Consider the following 27,869-nt stretch of genomic DNA (forward strand, 5'->3'; position numbering starts at 1 on the left):
ATCTTTATAATTCTATATAAACCACACAAATTAGTAAACAATAATATGTTGAATTATTAGATTAAAAGACTTGCACATCCATTCTTTTTGCATATGAATATTAACATAAAAATTTGGAGAGGTTATCTGGAATCACATCTTGATATTAATGACCCAAATCAATGATGAAACTTCAAAATTAATAACTATTACAATATCTGCCAACATTTTGAAACCTTTTTTTCTTTTAAAATTGAATAAGAAGCATTTTTTTTTAAAAAAATTTTAAATGTTAAAATAAAAATCGAATAAATCACACAAATAAATTTGATAGATTATACATTTTCCTCGAATAGTATTTTCTATATAATTAAATAAGCATTATTTAGTTGGTCATTTAAAAGCTTTATAACAACAAATTCGAATGACTTCAGTTTTAAAACAAAATCTCAGTTTCCTTGGAAATTTGGTTTTTTAATCTCAAAAGTCAAGAGTCCAATAACAGAATATTTCGCAGATATTTCAATTCAATCTCAAAAGAATAACATAAAAGAAAATAACATATATGCCTGATTTCATGCAAATATTCTTAAAAGAAGTTTAAGTATTAAGTTTTGTAAAGGAAAACTATTCGAAAAATCGCACTAAGGCAGCTGATTTGCCTGCAGAGAGTCTCAGAAAAGAGGTGCAAGCATTTATTTTCCTAAAACATGGTTATCAAAATTTGATGATTTGGTTTAAACGTTAAGGTCTCTACAGATCACTAATAATGGTTGGGAATTTAAAGAAGAATTTCTAGAAACCAGACACAATATTTTTTTTTTCAAATAACATAAGCTTTGTTGATTAAACTTTATTATCTTTTTGGAAAAATTTTATCCAACTTTATGTTCCCAGTAGTTAATAGATATTCACAACATTTGCAAAGTCGTATAATATGCTATGGTATAAGTGAGTAGATTGTACGAGGATGGCAACTACCAATCGTGATATTTTTTATTTTTTGTTATAGTTTAAGTAAATCGTATTTTGATACGAAAAAATACACAACAGCAATTTTATTATTTATGCTATTGCTTTGCTTGCCAATAAAGACCACCTAGATGTATCCCGGTTAAGGGATGGGAAGTCGTAACATCAGTTTTTATTATAATGATGTTATTATAATTATTAAAATATTATATTATAAACCTATAGAATGAATCGTAATACAAACAAATATAGCGTAAAGAAAACATAATTAGAGCAGAAGCAAATAAAAAATATCCCATAAATTTGGAATAATAATGTTTGACAACGGATTGTAAAACCCTCCGTGCTTTTGCGCATGCGTTAGGATGGGTTGAATTCGTCAAAATAGGGCTGGGAGGAAAGATGAAAGGAGGGGATGTTTACATTTAACAATAAAAAAAATTCGGATGACTCGCAGACTAAATTAAAATAATACGCTCAGAAACGACACGATATTCACATACATTCGTTACGGCACTCCACCCCAACACCGTGCACGAAGCACATCGTTGGCCGATATTCACATACAAGTGGGAAAAAAAAAGTATCTGATAGGACAAAAATCAAGGTCAAAGAATGACGAAGAATTCCAGAAATGCACTCATCCTTTCGCGTCTCTCCGCTTAATGAGGTAGAATCGTCAAAAAGTGGTCGTCTCAGAATACTGAAACGAACAATATATATTTATATTAATTTTATTTCATTTCAAATTATTAATTAATTTGAAACGAAATTTTTGCAACCTCTCTTCAATATGTGTTACACAGAAGGGAATATCTGGTAGAAGCTTTAGACAGACATCAGCATTTTTTTTCCCCTTCCGAATCCACCTTTATTGGAGAAAATAACTCCATTCTAAAAATGTTGCTTTATAGTTTCAGCAGTACTGTAATGTTTCATTTTCAGGGGGGGGGGTTAGTAAATTGAATCTAAAATAAAGATTTTGTATCGATTATTTGGACTGATTTCGTACATGTCTGATCGCATTTTCCGAAGACAGTTGAATTTAACAATGTTAGGATTAAATGTTTCTCGAAAAGCAGTCGTCACAAAATTTTTTCTTCTCAACTTTAGATTTAAACACCTTTTCTTTATTTTTTAAAACTGACCATCCTTTTTCAAAACTACAGAACAACACTTTTAGAACAGGACTTTTTTTTTTTCTCCCTCACTGTCAAATAATTTGAACAAATAAAAAAGTACTTATAGGCATTTTTCAACGAATTGTTTTTCTTCCACCATTAAATTTTTCAGAAATAAATAAATGCGGATAATATTGATTTAAAATTTTAACGAAGCATAATTTTTATTTATTTATTTATCTCAGTGTTTGATACATACTTAAGTAGAATTACACACATTTCGCTCAAATTAAAGAAAAAATTAGAAATATTTTTTCAAATTTACTTTTTTTTTTTTTTTTTTTGAAAATTTACTCTTGCTCTAGTTAATCTAAGAATGACATAAATAATATGACCTGCTTATTTACTACGTTCGAATGCCCACTGTATAAGCATTTTATTTTTTTAACTACATATAATTTTCCAATTTAATTTTTTTCCCCTCAGATTAATAGCCTTTTACTTAAACGAGGAAAACCAAGATCACAACTTTTCCTCTTTACACACTTACTGAGTCCAATATCCAAGAGAAAATTTTATTGTACCTGTTTTGGATGGCCAAGGCAACATCTTAAACTAATAAAATTATTATCATGGGATTTCTTCATTCCCCATATTTTGATACTTTATAAGGATAATTCAAATGGGTTATTTGAAAAGAAGAAAAAATAAACAAAATAGATAATTTTCTCAACATAATTAATCATCGGAACAAGCCAGTGGTAAACTTTCTCCCGTACTCTCTAATAAAAGAGTTACACCCCCTCCCGCCACAGCCGCAAAAAAATGTGGACCTTGGGTAAGGCACAGAACGCCTTCCAAGGCACTGGCGTGCAATATTTTCGAAATACAGTAGACTCCCGATTATCCGCGCCTGCCGCACTAAGTTTTTTTTTTTTTGCTTCCAAGCAAAGGGAAAATGCTTCCAAAGCAAGAAGCAAACACAAATGACTGATTTCTTCAAAAAGGTGTAGTTTTACAGTTATGCTTTTGTAATGACATAATACATTACAGTATTAAAACAGTACATATGTATTAATTTTTCTGTGTATCCTTGACACCTCTCGTAAGTACAAAGCACTTTTCTGTTTTCATTAACAAAATGCATTTTAGGTTAGTTTTGAGTGATATACTAAAATATTAAACGTTAGTTAAACATTTCCTGCTGTTTATTTTACGTTTTATTGTACATAAAACGATTTTTCAAAGTTGGAATGGCTGTTTTCTCTTTTGCTATACCCGTTTTTAGTTTTTTTCGGATTATCCGCGATTTCTGTTATCCGCGGCGGCCGCGCCACCCAATTCCGCGGATAATCGGGAGTGTACTGTATTAACTTCTGCTTGAGTTGAGACTTCTACCGAATCTATCATATGATCTTTGGCGATTTTTGGCCATTCATTTCTGACATGCGATTAATAACATTCGAAAATCGAACCCGAGATGCGTTTTCCCCAACCGATTGAAATAAAAATTTGGCACAGAACTAAGCATGTGGTCACAAAATCATATGACACATTTGATATAATTAAGTCAAAGCGTTTTTATTTAAACTTGCCTGTTTCTGGAGGTACAGGCCGACAGACGTTCACCCCTTCCTTTGGATTTGATTCACAATTTGATGTCTTCACCACAAACATTAAATTTGTATACGGAAGTTTACTCTCTTTGTTTTGTAGTTATCATATATTCGAACTGGCACACGTCCTCTGAATGGATTTTTTGCTCAAAAATGGAAAGAAATCTGCACATTTGGTACAAAGACCGTATACCACATTTCATCCATCCAACTCAAAGTGATTCCCAGTTATTTTTGTCACAAACGGGCAGACATCTTCCAAAAATGTGTTTCTCGAAGTCAAGGAGGTCTAATACATGGAGATTCGTCAAAATATCCAGTCCGAATTTTAATTGATGATAATCTAAAATAGATGATCTCTCTATACTTCATATACGAGAAAAAAATATCGAAAAATTGTCAGACATGAATGAGGATCAAGAATGCAGCCTCGAACGTAAGAACGAAAAGTGGCAAAAAAGTTCTTTTATATAAGAATAATCAGTTTACATAGCAAAAACCTGTAAAATCTTTGAAAAAGAATTTTTGAAACATATTTCTGATATAAAATTCCTTAAAATCTGACTATTCGCAAAAGAAAGCTGATTTAACATTTTCGATTTCAAAATATTACGAAAATTGCTGACATTAAATAAGCGGCACTAACAAATAGTCAAAAAGTTGTGTCTTAAGGAGTGGGGTTATAGCCAATAGTCATTAAAGTTCTTGCAACAATCTCAAGGAGAGATTTTAGTCCCACTGTTCAGCAGAAAGCTCTTTAGCCAATGTTCATTAGCTCTTGAAAAAATGACGATATTTTTGTTAATGATATAAACAACATAATGGGCATATAAAATACCATCGTGTCCAGTATTAATTATATTTGAAGAACACCATAAAGTTAATAATTTTTACGTGAATTCATTGAAACTATCGCTTAAAAGTCATATCATAATCTTTTTATTCTTAATTTTCAAAAAAAAAAAAAAAATGAATAGAGTGGTAATCACCATCCGAAATCTCAAAACAAAAAAATTTGAAAATAGTTAATACCCCCTTTAAAAAGGTTAAACTGCATTTTAATGTATGTATGTAATTAAGCCAATGCAAACACAATTTGATTAAGACCCATCTGCGTATTTCTGTTATTAATAACAACAACAACAAAAAAAGTCTCCCTCGGCCTTGAAAATCTGTTGATTGCTGAAGATCTTGGGGAACAAAAATAATTAAGGATTACTTCACTGGCGTCATCCGATGCAAAAATGATGCCTGGGTCATGGCCAAAGACCATCATTATGAATAAGATAAGGTATTTCAATAAAAGCAAAAATAGAGGTGGCGCCGTTGGTAAAGAAAAAAGAATAAATAAATGTGTGCCATTTAGAAGTACGATCGAGATTCCATCCCAAATTAAAACGACTATAATGAAGTATAACAACTACTTGTTACGGGGGGGGGGTAATTTCAATAATTTTGCCGTATATAGAGTTCAGCTATTCATCAGTACAAACAGCTGCGCTTTAATGAACATAAAACATAATTTTAAAAAATCGAGCTGTTTATTTACTTTATTTAATGTTAAATCAAAGAACAAATAAAGTCACAGATGCCTTTTCTATATTTTTACTTTCTCGTACACGAAGTACAGAGAAAGTATTGTAATCGCCGAAAAAATTCGAATTGGAGATTTTAACGGATCTCCACATTTTAGATTCCATACAGTCCGAAAAATATATTTTTGGAAAATGCAGGTCATGACAAAGATAACTGAAAATTGCCTTCAGCTAGATGGATGAAAATTGGCATAAAGTTTCTACATCAAATTTGTGCCGGCGTCCTGGCATAGGGGTAGCGCGTCTTCCCCGTGATCTGGGCGTCCCGGGTTCGAGTCCCGGTTTGGGCATGGTTGTTCTATCTGTGAATGTGCCCTCCTGTAAAAAGGGGTTGTGCAAGCGAATGAGTGATGCGTGAGTGGCAAAGTCGTACTCTTGGCCCTAGTTGGCGCTGCTATAAAAAATAAGAGACGTTCCCCCTCAGGCTTAAATCGCTGTCTTCGTAACAGTGGGCTTGTCAGTGGCAAGTGCCATAAGAAACAAACAAACAAACATCAAATTTGTTGATTGCCATCACATTTTGAGCAAAATCTATTTAGAGGAAGTCTATTCGGCTGCACGAATAATTTAACACGATAACTTCAAAACGAAAATATAAAGACGGATGCATAGATTTATCATCTGTAGTGTGGACATCTGTCGCATTTTGAACCAAATCCAACAAAAAATCGTTCTGCCGGTCTGTACTTTCAGAAACGATGCGATAACTCAAAAACGCACTGAATTAAATATATCAAATTTGGTATGTGATTTTGAGACTGCAATTGTATTTCTGCATCAAATTTCGGTTTCAATCGGTTGGGGGGGGGAGTGCCTCTAAAGAACAAATTTACTTTTAATAAAGTAAGTGATAAAGTTTTGGGGAGAAAATTCCTGCTATGTATTCATGGGAAAATAATAAGAAATAATAAAAATTTTACAACAGCACATATCTTTATTTTAACACATTAAAAAGGCCTTGCTTTTTCACAGAAGACACTGAACTTTCCCCCTTTTTTTCGATTGATAGATCATTGAATGACGATTATTTATACGCACGAAAGATAATATATTTATTTCCACAATCACGGTATATGTTCACAATGATTCATATTTATTTTTGAATACTGAAAAAAATATCTGGGTCTAATAGAGCAAGTATTATCTACTTATGAAGCAAAAATTATCTGGCAATTGTCTATGCAGATTTTCAAAGTGATAACTACATGGATTAAAAAAATAACTATAAAAGTTTATAATATATTTAATATAATATTTTAAAATGAAAATGTAAAAAAATTGCATGGTAGAAATGTCAAGCATTTAACTTAAAATTAAATTTAGGTATGTAGTCAATAACTCTTTATCCAGTGCCAGACAAATAATGATATATTAAACACCAAAAGCTACACACGTTAATAATAGAAAATTAGCGTATGTTATGAGCTCAAGTTTAACCCTTTCACTACTAGCGACAGCGAGGTCGTGAGTCGTTTTGATGCCGGTTTCAGTTTCAAACGAATAATGCAGAATGCAAAGCAAGTTATCATTCATCACGCTCTCGCTTTAGAGTCAGCACTCCTCGTTTAAAAAGAAAAATCGGTCCCAAACGCCCAATAGTTTGGAAATTGCATGGCCTGGTTAGTACTGAAAGAGTTAAACAGAGAGATACTGTAACATTTTTTAAGGAATTTTTTTTAAAAGTTATATAAAATTGTCGTCATTCAGAATTAAAAACGTTATTTAATTCTGAAACAACTTTTCAGAATTAAATAACGTTAAATGCGAAAAAAAGTTTTATTGGAATCAAAACTTCAAGATCAATACATGCCCTTTAAAATATACGTGCCAAATTGTAAAAAAATTTAATTTTTAATAAACGAACGCATTTTATAAAACAAACATAAGTCTCGAAGGCAAGGGAACGTGCAGAAACAGCGAAAAAATAATGCTCCTAAGAGGTTGGATAGTGTGATCGCAATAACAATAAAGACAGATATGAACATTTAATCCCTGCATTGCAATGAATAATTTGAAGAGGAACAAAAATTTGTCACAGATAAATATTTAAAATAAGTAACAAAACCAGTCTTTCATCCTCTACCACGGAAAAAAAATAAAAAATACATGATTCCTCAATATTCCATTATATCCCGTATTCCATTTATCATTTCCGATAGAAATCTAGGAAACACTTCAATGTATATTTTCTATGGAAGAAAAGAACATTAACAGAATTCCATAGCAACTGTTCTGATTTGTTCAATTCTTATGGAAATCATGACCGCTAGAAGTATCATCCATGACTCTCATTATCTCCTATCTCCAAAATATAGAGCAAAGTAAAACTTTGGTAGACTCTCTCCCCCCCCAGCTTCAACCATTGGACCGATATTAACAATTCATTTCACCACTTTGCAAGCATGGATAACCTAAGAGAATGTTCTATGCTTAACTTGCAAATATAATTTCAAATAATACTTTCTTTTTTTTATGGAATAATTCATCAAAGTTAGTTGGTATGACTTAAATCAATATTATTACTATGTTACACGAACTGCTAGTCGCCGAAGGCGGCTAATTTTTATCTAAAGAGGATATGGTGAGTACTTTTTCTCCATTCAAACAACTTTGTTGCTTAAGGCTTGTTTTCAAAAACTGAAGTGATTGATTTAATATCGAATAACAAACCAGCACCCTCTATGGACACCGTATTCCAATCTCTGATGGCTGACAGAATGATGAACGAAGGGGGATCTAACAATAGTCCATTACCAATTACAATATTTTTATGAGTAAAGTGGCAAATGTGAACCTTCTGGATTATTACTGCGAAAGCACGATGGCTTTGAAAGAAGGCAATCTTTCATAATTACTGACTGTTAAGATCCTTAAGCAGTGGCCATTCACAAGAGAGGCAAATACATGGAATGCCATCATTTCTTCTCATTAACTCTTTTACATTTTCCATAAGACATCTAAAGTTTCCGGTTAAAATTAGGATATAATAATGTGAACACTTATATTTTCACAAATTCGTATCTCGCAATGTTTTTTTCTTTCCTTTTCTTGTTAATCTAAAGATTAATTCCAGTTGAAATTTGTTTTGCCTGCAATCAAACTAAAAGAGTTTCATTTCTATCACAAATTGGAAGCCCGGAATTATATTTCCTAGTTGAAAGATAATTTTGAAAGACTTAACGAAGAAGTAGAGTAGCAAAATGATTGGAAAAGAATAATTAGTTTAAGTAATCCGCAAATGAGCATTCCTTTCCAAAATATATATTCACAGAAAACAAAAGGCACTACCAATCAAATATTTCATTAAGGTAATGTTATTTTCTTAAATAGTTAATATAGTATAAACAAAGTCAACATCCTAGTCCCTTAGAATAGAAAGGGCGTCCCAATAGCATGGGACATGGATTGGGACATGGATTGGGACATGTTTTTTTCCCTCTAAGTATTGCGCTTAGATATATACATCCAATTACAAAGTTTCATTAAATAAGACAGGCAATTGTATAATAGTACTTTAGTTTCTGAAGAGATTGACAGCAAAAAGTTAAAAGAAATTAAATTTTTATAAGTGTCTCTCACAGCATATAAGTGTCAATAAGTGAAATGTTGCTTTTATATTCATTTAGGTACACAAAGTTTCACATTTCTATATACCAAATGTGCAAATGTACTTATTTTTAAATTTAAAGGGATTAATCATAAATTAAGACGAAAAATTTATTTCAGAAATGCAAATTTATTCAGTATAGAAAAACTGTCATATGTAAATACTTGTCCAATAATACATTAATTATCGTGACTTCAAAGAAATTTTCTAATCATGCAGAATGCAGCTCACTTTGATGGGTCGATAATTACACTATCGACCTTATGGAAAAAGAAAGAGTCATTTGAGAAATTGAACATCTAAGATACCTCGGAGAAATACTGATATGACGAGCAAGTAAATAAAACTTTTTGCTCGCACTTGCATGCTTTCTAAAAGAATGGCATATTTCAGTAACAAGGAACGTTTGGATATGCTTACGATTTATGCTTTGTGTAATCATAAAACTCACATAGTAATACAAGAATATAAAAGTCGTTTTCTGAATTTCCAGCATACTTCTACGAAGCGCATTTACAGAATAGTTCAAAGATAACAAACTTTAGGGGAGGAACGGCGAAGATGATACATTATACAAGTGACGCAAAAATTGATATGTTTGACTTATTTTTCAAGTTACCTTCAAGCTGGAATAACAGTTCAGAAATTAACATCCCAAAAACGACAGTGAAGAAAATATTTTCAACTTAATAACTGGCATCCATACAGCATTCGTGAAGTCCATGGGCTGTTGCAGGGACATCTGCACGCAAAACGTCTAGAATTTTACAGTGGGCCCTACTTCAGGTAAAATCATATCCCTTTTTTTAACGCAATTTGGACAGACGAATGTCGCTATAATCGAGAAAATAGAATTGACCTTTAAAATTCATACTTTTGAATATTAAAAATCCATTCTTTGTACAAGGGGTTCATCATCAATGGCAATTTTCTAAAAATGCATAAAGTATTCCTGACTTATGTATCAGATCCTTTTTTTTTAATTTAATGAATTCTAATAAATGCATTATTAATGATTCTGTCTTTTTATTAATCTTTCGAGATATATATATTATTCCTGAAAACTGCAACAAACGTTTCACTCAAATAGTAATTAGCGATACGCAAAATGATCTAAATAAATAAAATTAGCCTTTTAATATCTTAGGAATTTTTACAGATAGAAGCATGAAACTTTGTATTACATAGATGGATATAGGCAAAATATTTTACTAGTTGGCAATTTCCCGCTATGGCAGTCATATAAAACTTTATTTTTCAACAGAAACAAAAGTACTTTCATGCATTAGATTATCTTATTTGATGAAATTTTACAACTGGAAGTATATGGAGGAAATAAATGCTTGTTCGACTTTTTAGGGACACCCTGTATAGACTAAACATTAGTCAAACGTGAAAGGAAGAACTAAATAACGTAAAACGAGCATCCATTCCTCGCAATAATAGGAATTTTATAAGCAGACAACCTTGAAGAAGGACATTAAAAAAAGAAAGTACGAAGTAGAAAATCGAATAATGTTAAATGCACATCTCTAAAATGTATGTCAAATAAGGGGTTTACGAGATTCTGTAAGACGTCTCAACAATAGAACAGATTGGTTGATGCTTGGCTGCTTACAGAAACTAATTTTTAGTCTAAAAAAGATTTTTCTGAAAAAAAATCTACGGGGAAACTTTTTTTTGTTTGATGGATATATTGAGCGTCTGATTTATTATATACGCGCCATGCCTCGCTTAACAGACTTTTTGAAAAGCAATAAATCTACAATTGAAAAAAGTTGAATGGTTTCTTCAGATTTCAAGAGTTAATTAAAAATGTGCCGCTTGTTGAAGCTGAACTGTATTTGTTGTATAAAGAAAAAATGCCAACAAAATTTTCTGATAAAAAAATATTTACATTTAAAAAGAGATAAATGGTCTTGTTTTGCATATCTATCAAAGGGGAAATAATCATTCTTTTAGTACGAATTGTGCAAAGACGCATAGAAATATCTATATGCAAAAGAAACATCTATTTTACACAAACGCATGTGATAATATGATAATTTTACGCAATTAAATTAGAACCAGCGTGAGTGGTCTCTCCCAAACTTTCTCACCTTTTTTCTAATAAAGGTGTTACCCCAGAGAATACCTTGCATGGCAATGGTGTACAATAATCATGAAATATTTTTTGGCGCAAATTTAGCACTTTTACAGAATTTATCGCGTAATTAAAAAAAAATTTTTTAATGATTAACCCGACAGGCGTTTAGCAGTAATGACAATCTGTGTTTTAGACGCGTTTTCCCCCCAACCGATTGAAGAAAAAAAAATTGACACAGAACGACAATTGTAGTCACAAACCCTTATACCCACTTTGATAGATTTATACCATTGTGTTTTTGAGCTATCGCGTTTACATGCTTTTGAAAGAGCAAGACGACGGACGGTCAGTCCATGTTGAGTTTGGCTCAAAGTTGGACTGGTATTTACACCGTAGATGTTAAACCTGCGTACCGAATTTTCACTCAGTTCTCTTCGTTTTGTAGTAATTGTGCTAACTTATATTTGAACTGCCAGACAAACAGACTTTCTCTGAATGTATTTGACTCAAAATTTGATAAATCCAAAAACATGGTGTAAAGATTGTATACCAAATTCCATATGCCTGGCTCAAAGCGTTTTTGAGTTATCTTTATCTCAGGCGGACGGACGGTTAGGCGGAAAGGCATAAAGCCAAGAATGAGAAATTCATTATTAAAATCTCGAGTTCAAAGATTTTGGCGTCTGCAATACTTTCTCTACTTTTCATATATGAGAAAGTAAAAGTCTTGAAGTAATTGCTATATTTGCTTCCTTCCATAATGATAAGTGGAATTAGTTCATGCAAATTTAAAGACAAAAGATATTTTTCCTCCACTATCACATGGTTAAGTGGCACGCTGTTGCGAACCATAAAGGACATCGAAGCCTTGTAAGATGGTGCAAAAGGTAGGAATATACAAAGCAAATCCCCCGACACAGCGAAAAAGAGACTTTCTAAAGGAGGAGGGATTTTAAATCGCCATTGCTTAATCAACTTAAAATTAAAATACAGAGCTTTCTAGTCTAGGCAGAGAAAATCTGAGTCCCTTGGAAGCATTGAAAATGACAAACAGTCAATGTTGATTCTATATAAAAAGGCGTGAGAGATTGCTTTAAGCATTAAATAATTATTAATGAAATAAAATGCAAGCTTGAATGCAGTAAAAAAACACTCCAGAAATTAAACATTTTTCGTTTGAAAATATACGACATTCGGAATGAATTTTTTAAAAATTGTTTTAAAATAATTATATATATGTGAGCATTATTTTATGTGAAGCATGATGCAGTTTGAAGACAGTGAAGATACTTTTGATTTCGTGACGTCGTTTTATTTCATTTTGAAGAAGCAGGCATATGTGCAAGCGATGAGCACACAGAACGACACAGAAAAGGAATGAGGAAAAAGCTATCGGACATTTTATCCCTGGTCTTATATAACTTAAGATTTTGATAGGAAAAATATTTATTCATAGTGCTAAAATATAATGAGATTTCGATAGGGATTTTCGTTACACACGTCGACGAGGTAAGGGAAAACACAGGGAGATTTTAAAAAAGAATTTGTCTCATGAGCGGTATTTTGTCTCTTCACGCGGAGTGTGGGAAAGTTAGGCTTAGCCGATTCCGCGATTTTAAATAGCTTCTATTGAATTAATTAAGTAGAGACAGTGGAATTGGATCAAGAAATAAGAGAATATTTTTAGAATAAAGAATACTATGGGCTAAATTAAGATAAAACCTTGGAAATTAATTAAATTGAAATTAGGAGTTTAAAATATCATTACATATATATTTTCATTTTTACACAAAAAAGATTAAAAAACCTCTATGAAGCCAAGATATACCAGCTGAATGACAAAACTTTTAAAACATTGAAGGGAAAAAAATTGGCCCCCCCCGAAAAAATATGAAGGGGGAAAAAAATTTAGTTTTGAGTTTTATTAAATGGTGTGCTAGAAATTTTGCAGATAATTTAAGAAATATATTACCCAGCGCTGTAACTAATAAATAAACTGCATACATACCAATTTTTTAGATGTTAGATTTCGTCTAATAAATGACATAAAATATTTCTGAAGGAAATGCAGAACGTATTGAAATTCGTAACCAAATTTGAACAAAAAATATTCATTAGATTTTAGTTTATGAGGTGTTTGTAAGAAAATTCTGATAGAGATTAGAATTTGAGAAAACAGCATTTAGATAGCATTAAATAAATGCAAATATAAAAATCAATGCAAATTTCAAAGTCCTGAAACAAAATTCAAACGGTTTTATAAAGAAAACTGTTCAAACAGAATTTTACCGCACAAAAAATGTCAACAGCTGTTGTTTTAAACAAAATTGTATTTAAATAAATCAACCGCTTCTATATGTTTTAAAATTATAATTAGGATTACTGACTAGGATGTAATAATATAGCAAGTAGCTTTCTCAGTAATGTCAACATCAGCTGGTCAGCTACGAAAAAAGACATATTCCGTCCTTTTTAAACAAGTTTTTATACGGTATTTAAAATACTGCATTATTTCTTGTAATAGACAAATAAATTAATTTTAAAATTTCATAAGAAAACAAAATGAATAAAGTTTAAAAAAACAAAATCTAACTTTTAAAATATTAATGAAAAATCCGATTTTTTTAATTAAAAAAACACAAAATACTACTTAGATAATCCATAATGAAAACAGGGTAAGCTTTTTCTTCTGCTATTTAAACTGCCGATTAAATTGTTTAATCCGATACAAAAATTTTGATAACCGTACAGAACTTGGATTATAATTTTCTTTTATTCATTTCGCATTTACATCAAGAATAAATTTACAGAATGCAATTGATTTATAAAATTTATCCAATGTATAATTTTACCATACTCAGAAATGAAAGGGAAACTAAATAAAATATATATAACAATTCTTTTCCCCACACATAAGCAGAAAATTTAGTAACTGATTATTAGTAAGCAAGAAATGGACGAAATTATTCAAAATTAGTACTTGAGGAACCTGCTCAAGTATCAATATATATAATCATTCAAAGCCGGCTGTAACGCTGCACAGAATTAAAATAATCCCCGTTCTTTTGGTCTACGTCATCATCAGAAGCGAAATCTCAACTTTTTGTTTGGCGCATAGCAATCAGACAGATTTTTTAAATATTTATATAAGTGGATTTATAGGTGAGCGAATAAATCTAAGTATGAATAAAAATCAGTTATGAGATAGTAAACTTCACATTTTATTTTCAATTTTTAGTGCTAGATTGTAGCAAAGGTTAATGAGCTGACGTCTGATATTTTTATTATTTTATATTCAACATTATCTTTATTTTGTATTTTCGGCATTAAATTTTTTTTTCAATTAGTGGGTCACTGTTTATTTCAAATCGTTTTTAGTGGTTAGTTTCTATTTTCTACACAATATGGATGCAGGAAAAGGAAGCAAATTTTTTACAGTTAGAATACAATATTATAAAGATCTAAAGTGTATCACAAATAATATATTTCTTTCATTTCTTAAGTACTCTGCTAATAAGATTTTCTACCACCACTTTCATTGGTTAATCTGTGATAATCATACCCAAGATAGTATCAGTATAGCAGTCCTTCTACTTGGGTACATTTTCTAGTTCCCTAAAGTGTAGGGAAATTTTGAAATATAAAATTCTCAATTCGAATAGACAAGACTACAGATACTGAAATCGAAGAGAAAAATTTAATCACTTTAAGAAATTAAACATTTTAGTACTCAGGTTTAATGACCAAAAATAATTTTTTTTTTTTATCTAGTAAAACAAATCAGGGTCATATTCGATAAATAAAATAAATTCCTAAGTAAGAACAACAAAGAATTTTCGAAAAATAGTTGAAATATGTAGTCATCATTAAGCATTCATATTTGCATTCTGCATCATCGTATCAAGTTAAAAGAACCAAAATCCAAATGACACTTTAAGTCAAACACATTTACTTACAAATCGGAACAATATGACCATTACAAATTTGAATAGACACTGCAAGAATCGATGAAATGATGCAAGGAAAATCCGCGTAGTGAAAACAAACACATTACATTACTATCAGTTTCGTAACTCGAATGCATACCAATGTGTAAGTCATGAAGCAAATATGGAAAGACTGCATACACCCATTCACGCGCTTTCCACACTTTGAATAACATTATGACAAAGACGGTGAAAACGCTCGATTTCGCAGTTTTTCCGATCGAAATATGCGCACTTACAAGTAGAAAAGGAGATTTGCAGGGGGGGGGGGGGGCATACAAAAATCCTTCATTTTTTTTTTTTTTTTGGAATATATGAATAATTAATTTTAGATATTTTATCGAAAAAAATATATTAGCTCATCCTGAAATACTCTGAAGAATTGTAAATTATTTGTATCAAAAAGTTATACTCTAAAAACGAAAACTGCGAATATAAAAGTAATATCATACAGTAATAGATAATGTTCGTATACTTTTCGTAAAAAATATTTCATTACATATTATTCATCGCATAGCATATTATAGAATGAATCAAATTTCAAATATTGAAAACAGATAATTCGATATTTTTGTATCCAATTACAAAATAGTGCACTTTACATTCTTTACAATTAAATGAGAGTTAATTCGCAATCTTTCAACTAGTAACGACAGCTAAAATTCATAGCAATAGACAAGATTTTTTATACATATATTTTGATGATCTTTTGAACTTACTGAACACTATCATTAAATACAATAATACAACAAAAGATGAAAGTTCAATCAAAACACTGTAATCTTAAACACCTAACCCAATGTTATCTTTTCCATCTAGGTATAAAAATCACGCCATGATGAACATTTTCATGATTAATTGCATCGGGACTAGAATTAAAGAAAAAAAAAAAATAATATTATTCAAGGAAAAAATTGTTCATAAATTTCAGGGGGGGGACGTACGTAATAATGTAGCTCGAATTAAAACTTGTTTTTTCCTCCCCTCCCCTCAATAGATAGATTTACATGTGCAATCCTATTTAAATAGCATTTAAATGAAATTACCGAGATTCCTAAATAAAAACTGAATAATTAATCAAAGGACTTGGTAAAGGACAAATAATGATATTTTTCATTCATATTTAAGTATCTTAAAAATATATTTAATTATAAGCCTTTCTCTATTCAAAATAAAAATTAAATAAGTGATATAATATTGAGTTGTTATCGCCTTTATAATTATAACTGAATAGCTTTTTATTTTTATCTCTATAGTAAGGTGCTAATTTTCGAATGATGAATTAACAAACGATTTATTTTGACCTACGTTTAATGAAAGTGTTTAACTTGAAATCCCAGTTAGATAATTTTTTACAAAAAATAGAAAGAAAACGATTAAAATGTATATCAGAGTTTGATGAATTATTTATTTACACTAAATGTGTGTGAAAAAAAGAAGCGATTAATTATATGTAATCCTGTAAGTCCTTCAACGATCTTCGTCTTAACTAATCACGATGATGGAATAGTTTAATTGAAATACGAACAAACGCGATTCCGCAAAAATTGCCTAAATATCAAGGCCATAAATTTATATCTTAAATATGATTATAAAAAAACTGGATATACAATAAATAGGTTTATAAAACAAGTAATCGAATCGAATAAAACAAGTAATCGAATAATTTATTTTTTAAACGTTTGATTTGGTAACCAATCAAACATTTTACCAATCTATATAAGCAATCGGAAGACTTAAAAACGGAGAAAATACTACTGAATTCGATGCCAATAAACAGGATTGATAGAAACATTTCAAATTCAGGCGAGAGATATAATAATATCATAATGTCATTCATATTAAATGTCAGAATAGGTTCCGTGATAGTATATATATAACTACAAATAAGATGTCTACAAAATCGTCTTTGGCGGCCAAATTGGTAGCCCAGATAATTGACTTTTTAAACGATTAATATGACGAAGTGAAGTCGTGACGATTATCCATCAGGAGATGGTTAAGCCTGTTTTAACGCTTGTTAAACTTTCCGTTTGATACCTGTTAACTTTACAACTTGGTTCTTCTGATTTAATGGAATACCAGCTCTTTCCGAAGCATTTCTTATAACATTTTTAGCTCGGTTAATTAGCGAAACATTGAATCAAGCGTAACTGTAAAAGGATTCAACGATGTAATCTGGAACATTTGTATAGTGGTTTGTTTAAATTTCAATGTTGCCATTCAGCAATAAGTAATTAGAGTGATTTCTGTGCCACGGATTTATATATATATATAGATTTTATTGTTGACCTTTATTAGACGATTAATGGTATACTTATAAGAGAAATAAATTTAGAAACGTCAAAAAGTGATCACTAAGCTTGTATGTTGAAAGAGTGCTTCAAATAATTCTAAATGAAAATATATATCTTTTGGCAGAGCTCTCGATCCTCCTTCTGGTACATTATACAATGCAGCATTTTATAAGACAATCGAGTATACGGTAGAACTTATTCTCTTTAACTTTAAGGACACCGCATTCGACATAGGTCTCAAAATTTGTTGTGAAGATCACACATCAAATTCCATTTACATAACTATGTTATATTTAAGGGATCATGTTTATAAACACACAGAGACAGACGGCAGATTCAAATTGATAAATATGGCAATAAAATCATGTGCCAAATATTACTGTAGTTGTAGCTTGTTGCTTTTGAGTTATGGTGTTCATACGAACAAAACATATTTCTCTTAGAGAGATTTTGTCCAAAATTGGACGCAAATCTAATAATAATAAAAAATAATAAATAATATGTATCAATACATCTCGATTATTTGATATTTTGTGCACACAAACAAATATAATTTCAAAATTGGTTTTTTTTTTTTATACTCAGAAGTTTAATATGAGAATTTTTTGACGATTACGATAGTTTCTCTTCATATTATAAGAAAGTAATAAGTACCTTTGAAAAAATTCAATACTTATTTATTATTGTGCAACCCCTTTCACTCGAGATCCTACATTTTTCATTGGTTATGATGAGGATGCTAGTACGTTAACCTTTTGTGCACGAGTTGGCGTATACAGAGAGCAAGTGGATATATATTGTTCAGCCAAATAAACACCGACGAAGGTGGAAAATCCACTATCGCTCTAACCTCTAAATAACATGTCCCTTATTTTCTCCAATAGTTCTCATTGATTTTCAAACGCTTAGTTCGATCTGCTCGAGCAAGGGAATCTTTGAATTATTTCTCCAGAGCAATATGCCATTGTTTTGGAAGAATTAATTCTTTAAAGAGGCATTTTTTTGTAGAGGTTCATTAAATATTTTTTGGGTTGAAATGAATTTAATAAAAGTGATCTATTAAAAACTTATTCGGATTAATTTTTGCATGATTTATGAAAATAAGGGTGCACTGTTTATTCTTAGATTAGAAAACCTTCCGGGCTTTTACGCATGCGTCAGGATTTTTTTTTTTTGACGAAAATAATAAGTAAGGGGAAAGATGAAAAAATATATCTACATTTATCAATAGGTGAACGCATTTTATTCGTAAAATATGGAGACGTGGCCGTTCATCTTTCTGCGTACTACTCTTGGCGAAGTACAATCATCAAAAGAAAACTAATCATGGAATCCTCAAACGAACAGCAAAACTCATGAGCTTAAGTCAGGAAGACAACCAAATCGATGCATAGACTCAAACTCGACATTAACATGAACTAAAACAGAAATAAAATAGAATTGATGCAGCAGATCAAATCGCAGTAGGTTTCCCAAGGCCTTAATGTAAAGTATACATGCAGGCCTTATATCTTATTTCTTGTGAATATTGGAACCATAATTATCCAAGACCATTTGAACAATTATGGTTCATTATGAAACCATTTGAGGGCAAAGAATTTCTCTTCAGACCACAGACGACTTATCTGGAAGATATGGTTATTGTATTCCACGAATTTCCAAAAATTCCAGCTTAAATAAATATAACCCCTTATTTTCGAGTTTTAAATGTCTTATACAATTTTACCACCGGGAGTCGTCTCTCTCAATCTCTTCTCTAAATAAAGGTAAACGCGTGTTTTAGATGCGTCTTACTTCAACCAACTGGATTCGAAATTTGACACGGAACTACAACTGTAATTACAAAATCAAATACCAAATTTGATACATTCAAATCATTGCGTTTTTGTTCATTAAGTTCTGAAAGACAAGCCAACAGATGTTCAAGTCCTTGGATATTTCTCATAATTTGACAGATGTTTACACTACAGATGTTCAATCTGTTCAATGAATTTTATCTATCTAGCTTCTTTCATTTTCTATTTATTGTATGAACTTATATTCGAATAGCCAATCAGACATACTTCTGAATAAATATTGCTCAAAATTTGATAAAAAAATCAACAAATTTGGTGTATATACCATATTTCTTCCATCTAGTTGAAAACGTTTTTGAGTTATTTCTGCCACAGGCAGGCAGACATTTTCCAAAAATGTGTTTTGCCAATCCAAAGAGATCTATAAACGTGGAGCTCGTCAAAATGTCGAGTTCCAATTTTTTGACGATTATAATATTTCCTCTATATTCCGTATACGAGCAAGTAAAAACCATCACTCTCATCACGTGCATACCATTTATCTATTTATCTATTATCACTATTTCTATTTATCCATCATCTATTTATCTATTATTTATTAAAAAAATTGCGTTTAGTTAAATAAGCAAAGAGCTTGAAAAAAAAATAGGATTGCGCTTAGAGTGTATCAATAAGTGTGGTATGTTTCACAAAGCAACTTGTGTGCGAAGGATTAAATAAACTTTAAATATTAAGATAAGAAAATATTTCATTTTAAACTTTACTTTCCCTCATTCATATGAGACGTTTGTCTTTTCAACTAAGTCGCACTAACTAAGGATTTCATATCTACTAAAACGGTCAAACATTGCATTTTAGGATGCAACCTAGTCGACCTACGCATTAAAAAAAAAAAAAAAAAAAAAAAACTAAAAGAAGATAAGCGAACCGTACATAAAATTAGTTGAAGTCGAGATAAAAAGAAGATCGTTGATTAGAACTGACAATCCTCTCTTGATCGAGGCCACACACACACAACGGAAAAATCAACAATCCAAAATCAGTAATGATTTTTCAACCAATGACAGATTTCCAAAGACATCTGTCGGCATCGGTATCAATACAGATAACCAGTATTTAAAAGAAAAAACAGAAAAAGTGCATTAGTGCTTCAAAGTACTCTGATCATTAGGAGAGAAAAAAATAACAGACAGCAAGGATAAGTAATTTACGGCGTGTGTTTCAAGACAAACAGTCGGCACCGCGAATAACGAGAAGCTGGGGTCCTCATTAATTTTTCTACGCTTGTTAGCATTTGTCTGGAGAAAGCTGCCATAACAATAATGCACGAGAAGAAAGAACAAAACCGGCATTAAAATATGACAGTCCTAAAAGGAGCTGAGATGCGTCGATTTTCTACTCATTTGAATTATTGACGCAAAATCTGGAACAGTTCTGTCACTACTCATTCCTGAAACATTCTTTTATCTACTATATGCAACAGAAATAAAATATGGTTTAGTGCTATTTTGCGCGAACTACGAAATACGATGTCAAAAATCCGCAATTAAAATATATATAAGGGAAGATCAGTGATAACAGTTTAAGCAGAAGTTCCTATGTAGTATCATTTCCTGGTTAACTTGCAAATACTGAATTTGTACGCTACCAATAATAAAAATGAATGTGTATGTATGCTTGTATAAATTTAATAAAAAAATTAAATTATATTAAAAAAATTATCTTTGCAAAGGTGTCTAATATTTTGTCATATAATTTTTGTTTCGATCTTCAATCAAGTTATAAAAAAATATTTGAAGCAAATTTTTCCAACAATATACTTCAAATAAAATAAAGATAAATTTAGCTTTCACAGTACATTTTGTGTGTATGAAAGAAAATTTAATTCTTATTGCAAATGAAATCGTGAAAAATGCAATTTTTAACATGTGTCTATATGAACTGAAATAAATGGCTCTGCCAGAATAAGAACTATGTTGTTGTTTGGGTTGTAATAAGAAACAACGAAAAATTGTCTCTGCAATCATCAATAATAGGATCATTTCTGAATATTTCAAACAATACTAAGATTTTTTTTGATTAAATTGGAATCTAAATAAGCCATTTACGAAACCTGGAAACGACTAAAAATGTATGTGGAATTCAAGCTGAGTTCGAAAACCAGATTCATGCAGAATTCTAATTGTAAGCTCCATTCAATTAAACTGCTAATGTTATCAATCAGATAAAATTCCAAAATTGGCCTAATTCATCTAAATAGTAAATATCTGGTCATAGAATAAAAGAAAATTTAAAATAATATTTTCAAAGGCATAAAATGTATCTCTTTATCATCTCTACTATTTATTTGTCCATGAGAGAATATTTATGCGCACAGAACTTTCCATTTCGTAAGAGGAAATCAAAAATCTTGACGAGAGTCAAAACGATGGCATTTATTTCACTCGATCAATTTATAGATTTACTTCTCATCAAATGACGTCGATCACGCATTACAGAACTTTGCAGGTTGTATGGACCTAGCATAAATGTTTCTGAAAGCGTTTGGATGTTGAAAAATATCAAAATATAAAATTAATTGAAAAAGAATAGGGCACATAGAGCATTAAATTCATCTACCAGGTAATAAATTTTAATTTTTTTCAAAACTTTGCAAAAAGAAACATTAAAAAGAGAAGAAACACCTACTGCAGAAATTATAAAAATGAAAGATTCATTTCCTTCATTTATCAGTTTCTTTTAGAAATGGCAGAGCTAGAAATTTTAATGACTTGGATATGTAGGACTAAATTAATTTTTTCACCTGTCATATAAAAAAAAATAAACAAATTGAAGCATTACTGAAACAACGACGCTTGGATTCTAACTACAATATACCCATTGAATCAAAATTGAAAACGATAAAATAATAATAATAATAATTGTTATTATAACAACACACTTTAAAATATTGTATTTATATAAATCCTAAATAATGCCCTTTTTTTATTTTAAATTAGTGCATATTAAATCATTTAATTTTTTTTTTATTTCCAGATCCAAATCCCATCTTTTATTTAATTATTTCCAAGACGCACTCTAAAAAAGTGGACCACTGCCATTCTCACGCTCTGAGCGAAGGAATAAAAATCCTTAACATATACAACATATCTTCCAAAGATTCCCTTTTCTGAATGGATACGTGTCAACGATATCTCTAAGAGAAGCTCTTAGTAAAAGCACTAAGAGAAAAATTTCTCATACTTTTCTCTTGTGTTCAGTGAGAACAGAAGCGAACCGCCTTTAAACTCTTACAGTGTACTCTTATGGAAAAATTAATTTAATTTAATTCCAAATTTGTCTTCGTTTCGATCACGCATGTTGGTATGAAATAATATATACATAATTTTTTTTAATATTATATATATATATATATATATATATATTGAAAGAAATTAAAAATGGCCACAAGACAAGCTCTTTGAAAAATAATTTTATGAGATCAAAGTATTTGATGAGCGTGCACAAGTTTCATACATTTAACCCAAATTCAGAAATTATCCCTGTTAATGATATGATCTCAAAACACGGACTTCCATTAAATTGCAAAATACTAATATTTCAACAGATTACCGCAAGTCTGCACTCACCAGCCAGCCGGGCAGTATTTTTAAAATATAAATATTACAAAATAAAAACATATTTAAAAACTTCTATTAAGATTAGCAGTTAGTGCACTTTATAGAGAAAACTAAATATAAAAAACTAAATAAACTGTAAATAAATAAATAAATAATACTGAGTTAGTATTTGAAAAGAATATCTGGTTTAAACTAGACAAATTAATTAATGATTTTAATTACTTCGAATTACTGATGCAAAATTTATAGATGCTTTTCAGATAAACGCATATTTGGACTTTTTAAGCTTTTGAAATTACGATAAGTATTAAAAAAATTGAAAGAGTTGCGCGAATGTATGTTAGGATAGTAAAATATAGCCATAACCAAAAGACTTCTATCATATGAGTATCTTTTTTTTTTTTTTTTTTTTTTTAGCAAATTTGTCCCATTATTGGAAATGAGGCAACTAATTTTATCTTAAAATTTAAATAGGGATCTGAGATTTTATAATAGAGATGAGAGGAGTTGTTAAAAAAACCTTTTTTCCTCTCTTATTCAAAGTTAATATGCATTTGTATGGATTGGTCCGGAAGATCAGTGACACACCTTTACATTTTCATGCTATGTATAATTTTACTACTTTAAATATCAAATTAGTAAATAAAATTAAAACATTATTTTTATAAATAAATAGAGTTATAGACATTTTTTTTTTTAAACGTTTCCAATAGTTTTCAAAAAAGTTATTTTTGCTTTCAACTTCAACAACAATTATTTTTGGAATTTCAAATAAATGACATCACGATAACAAAATCATTAGAGTCCAATCAACGCAGATCATTTTAAAATAACTGATCCATTTGTAAAACATCGCCAGTGAAAAAACATAGTTCTAATGTAGCCATTCCAACAAATCTGTCGTATTAAATTTCTGTCATCAAAAATAAAACGACCAAAAGCATTTATGCTCTTTGACAGGATAAACTTGTTATTCTCAGTACTGATTTTCATATGAATTGACAAGGATGAAATCGCCATTTTTCCCCCACTCTGCCGAGCCGTTGCTCAAGGAAATACAGTAATGAAGATCACAAGTTATTAAAATGTTTGTTCCGAAATGACAACTGGGATTTGCCTACCGAATGAACCAATAAGGAAGTTAGAGTAAAACGTAATATTATGAGCTTTTCCCTGATTCACGTTGCGATTCATTACTATATATCTTATACTCATCGAAATAAAACGTAGAATTTATGCTAGCTAGTTAAGTTACCCGTAATTGCGGCAACGCATGATTTATTTTCGGACCAAGCAGACTAAATGATGCCAAGAGAAAAACTGTAAACAAACTTTGTATGCAAACACACACATACATGTCTGTGAATGAAGAATTTCTAAACGGATAAGTATTCAATCAGACAGAAAAAAAATCTTGAAATAAGAAATGTATATTCTTTCTATCTATCTATCTATCTATATATATATATATATATATATATATATATATATATATATATATATATATATATATATATATATATATATATATATATATATATATATACACACACTATAAATTATAAATATTTAAATTAAATATTTGTAAGCAAGTGTTCATTCTTTCCCTTATCCCTGTATGTGCGATGAACAGCACTGCAACCTCTCCCCCACATCCCCCCCCCAAACTCTCTAATAAAGGTTTATTTATTCTTTAGACGCCTTTTTTCTGCAACTGATTAAACTCAAAATTGGACTCGGAACTGCGATCGCAGTCACAAAACCACATATAAAATTTCATGACTTATCCCATTAACACGCCTTTGAAAGTACAAACCCCTTCGTTAGATTTGGCTAAATATTTGACATGTGTCTACAATATAAATGATAAACCCTTGAACTGAATTATATCCATCTAACTCTCTTCGTTTTGTTGTTAACTTAAATTCGAAAAGCGGAGAGACAGACTTTGTTTGACTGAATTTTGCTAAACATTTGATAGAAATCTACAAATGTGGCGTAAATATTATATAAAAAATTTTTCACCCGTCTAGCTGAAAGAGTTTTTCCAGTTATCTTTGTTATAGACAAACATAATGCCAACAATGTGTTTTTCGAACTCAGAGAGAGTCATTCATCAAAATCTCGGATTCTAAATTTTTGACGTCTCCACTACGTTCTCTGCATTTCGTATAAAGTAAAAATGCCAATATATGGCAGGATTCACGAAGTGTTTGAACTGCATGTTCTTAACTTCTGGACACTGCTATTATTTGGAGAAAGTTGTACAAATACAATAGACAATTCAAGTATTTAATAAATAGTACTTGAATGAACGTTGTATTAGAAATTTAAGTGCAAGAATGAAAAAGCATTCACTGGAATAATGAAGGTGACAAAGGAGGGACATTATGGGCTTTGCTTCTAAACAGTTCAGTACAATGCTCAGAATGGCAAATGAATAGAAGGTAAGTAGAGCTCCGTTTTAAATTTATATCTGAGATGTTTTGCAACGGAAATTCGTCATTTTAAACCTTCGTCCGATGATCAGGATCGCATGCGAACCTGTATGTCACATTCCGAATTTCATGCCATGCCAACAGGAGGAAGTTCCAATCAAGACAAAAGACTTAACGAGCACCAGCTCCTCGTGGATCTCCGGTGGTTAGATCTCAAACTCACGAACTTTCGATTCAAAACCTTGCCAACAAGCAAATTAAAATTGGGAGACTAATAGATGATTTGTTAATGGAAAAAGAACCCCACTTATTTACTGATTCATATACATTCTAAAAATGACGGATAAATGATATGACATAAAAGAAGAGGTGTTTCCCATACATTTCATAAAATTAAATTTGCCACCTCCCTCAAAAAAAAAAAAAAAAAAAAAAAAGGGGGGGGGGGGAGAGGGGATGTTGTCTTGTAGTTTTCGAAAGGATATTAAATTGCACCATTAAATAATTGACACAAAGCGATCAATGATATTTCAAATTCAGTCGAAAAGGCAATATCGCAAACATTTTTTAAAAACTTGCTTGAAAAGGTATTTTCCCTTCTTCTAATAATGATAATATTTGAGATGGTATTAAACTTATTAGCTTATAGTTCATTGGAGTGGAGAGCCGATATGACATAAAAAAGTATTCAAAAATAACGAATTTCATATAAGAAACAACATTTTCCGCAACAAATTACAAAGAAGACAATTGACCCAAATGAAAATTGGGTTTGAAACTGACAAACGGGTACCAGTATACAATTAGCAGTTAAGCTGAGATGAAATACATCGTTAGGCATGTTTCCAATTGACCAAACCGTTGCTTTTCTAAGAGCGGCAAAAATTTTCTACGTTCATATATCGGAGCCATAAAACTCTTAGTAGACAGTTGGATGTAACATTTTTACAATCAAGAATGCCTCATCACAAATAACAATTGAATGCATACACTAAATAACCCATAAAACGTGCCCAACCGCCTTTTTTATATCGCGCGGAATGTATCTACACAGCTACTTCGTGAAACCTGGCGTAGCAAATTACAGCATTTAAACGTGATTACCCACAGTACGAAGTGATCAAAATATGCACTCGCATGCAAATCTTTTATTATCCGACGCTGAAAAATTTATTTATTTATTTACTCACTTCGTTTTATGGCTCATTTACTATTCACGTTTGATGTTCTTCTCACACACAATGAACAGGTTGTGACTCGACGAAAAAAACACGGTTGACCTTTTGAAGAGAGGGACAAGAATTTAGGCCTAGGTTGCATTCCCAAAATGTCTACAGTGTTATCAGTTGACTGGACATGACATATCCAAGATCTTATGATGTCTGCAAAATTTAGAAGGAAAACCAGCAGAATTGTTCTTTCCTCGATGCTTTCAGAATATTGCGGTTTTGAGTTTAACTTCGTAGCATTGAAAAAAAAAAAATGAAATTGATCTTTTCTCTTTGAAAAATGGATTCAAAATGTGGTAAATATCTAAAATTGTGAATTTAAAATCACATACCAATTTTCATTTCCTTAGCTCATTCTGTTTTTGAAATATGATAGTCACTTCCATATATGCAGACAGTCTATCAGTTGATGAATCCAAGTACAAAACTAATGTATATGTCACATTAAAATTCATCCATTTAGTTTGTTGCATTTTTAAGTCATAGCGTACATGCATCACTCACAGACAGTTAATTCGTAGACGGACAATGTACAAATTTAATTCTACTGTTCAAATAATTAAACCATATGACAAATTTCACCTATCTCGTTTATTGCGTTTCAGATTTTACATGCATAACCTTTACAATACTTAATATTCTTCGTACATAGAAAATTATAAAGGAGAAATTAGTTTGAAATAACGCAACATAATAATGTTGATTTGTTTTGATTTATTTTAAAGTTTTTTTCTTAATTATATAATGCGATAATGTCTTTATAAAAACTGTCTTTAATACGTCGTCATGCACGAGTGAATAAATTCAACAACTAAAAGAATGAAAAGCATTACCGTACAATAAACTATGTGTAATAATATGCTCCAAAATGACAGATAAACCACGTTCAACTTTTTAATTAAAAATCTAATCAAAATTTTGACAGTTTTTTTTCTAATAACCATTTATAACCGAAAAAATAACTCCTTGTCAAATTCAGTAGTTCTAATTTTAACGATTTGTTCTGTGTAAGTTTTAAGCGACCCCCCCCCCTTTATGCATGATGCAATTTACTGATTGCAAATATTATCATGCCAAGAAAATTATTTAACGAACATATTACGCACAGCATTTTTTGTTCATTTCAAAGATCAAATTTGCTGATTCAAGGCAGTGTTAAGGATCAGAAAGTAACGACATGCAGCATTTATTTTTCCAGAAAAATAAAATAAAAAAGTGAAGAGTCTTTGCGTAACAACGAATGACAACTTGGAGAGTCATGAAAGAGAAGACTATTATTAAAAGATGACGCTGTGCTTCTATACAAAAGTGGCTTTCAGTCTAGAGTGAATGAGCAGTGCTATCGAAACAGCCTACGAATGTACGGGCATACGACAGAATCTGACATTTCCCATCTGGAACCGGTGGGCCACATCTGATTTGATAACCCAAAAAATCAAACCGATATCCGATTTCGAAGCTAATCAAAGCTATTAGGGTCGACTGTCATAATGCAGAGCGTTAAAAGATGACGAGGCGCACAACTGA

At 30.9% G+C, this 27,869-nt stretch overlaps 1 protein-coding gene across 1 annotated transcript in view; it reads right to left on the reverse strand.

The window, feature by feature from the left end:
- The window catches only part of LOC129981015 (solute carrier family 12 member 3-like), a 97,378-nt gene that overhangs the window by 16,110 nt on the left and 53,399 nt on the right, over nt 1-27,869 (reverse strand). The window lies entirely within an intron of this gene.

The sequence above is a fragment of the Argiope bruennichi genome, chromosome 8, assembly GCF_947563725.1.
Source record: "Argiope bruennichi chromosome 8, qqArgBrue1.1, whole genome shotgun sequence".
In the NCBI taxonomy this organism is placed as follows: Eukaryota; Metazoa; Arthropoda; class Arachnida; order Araneae; family Araneidae; genus Argiope; species Argiope bruennichi.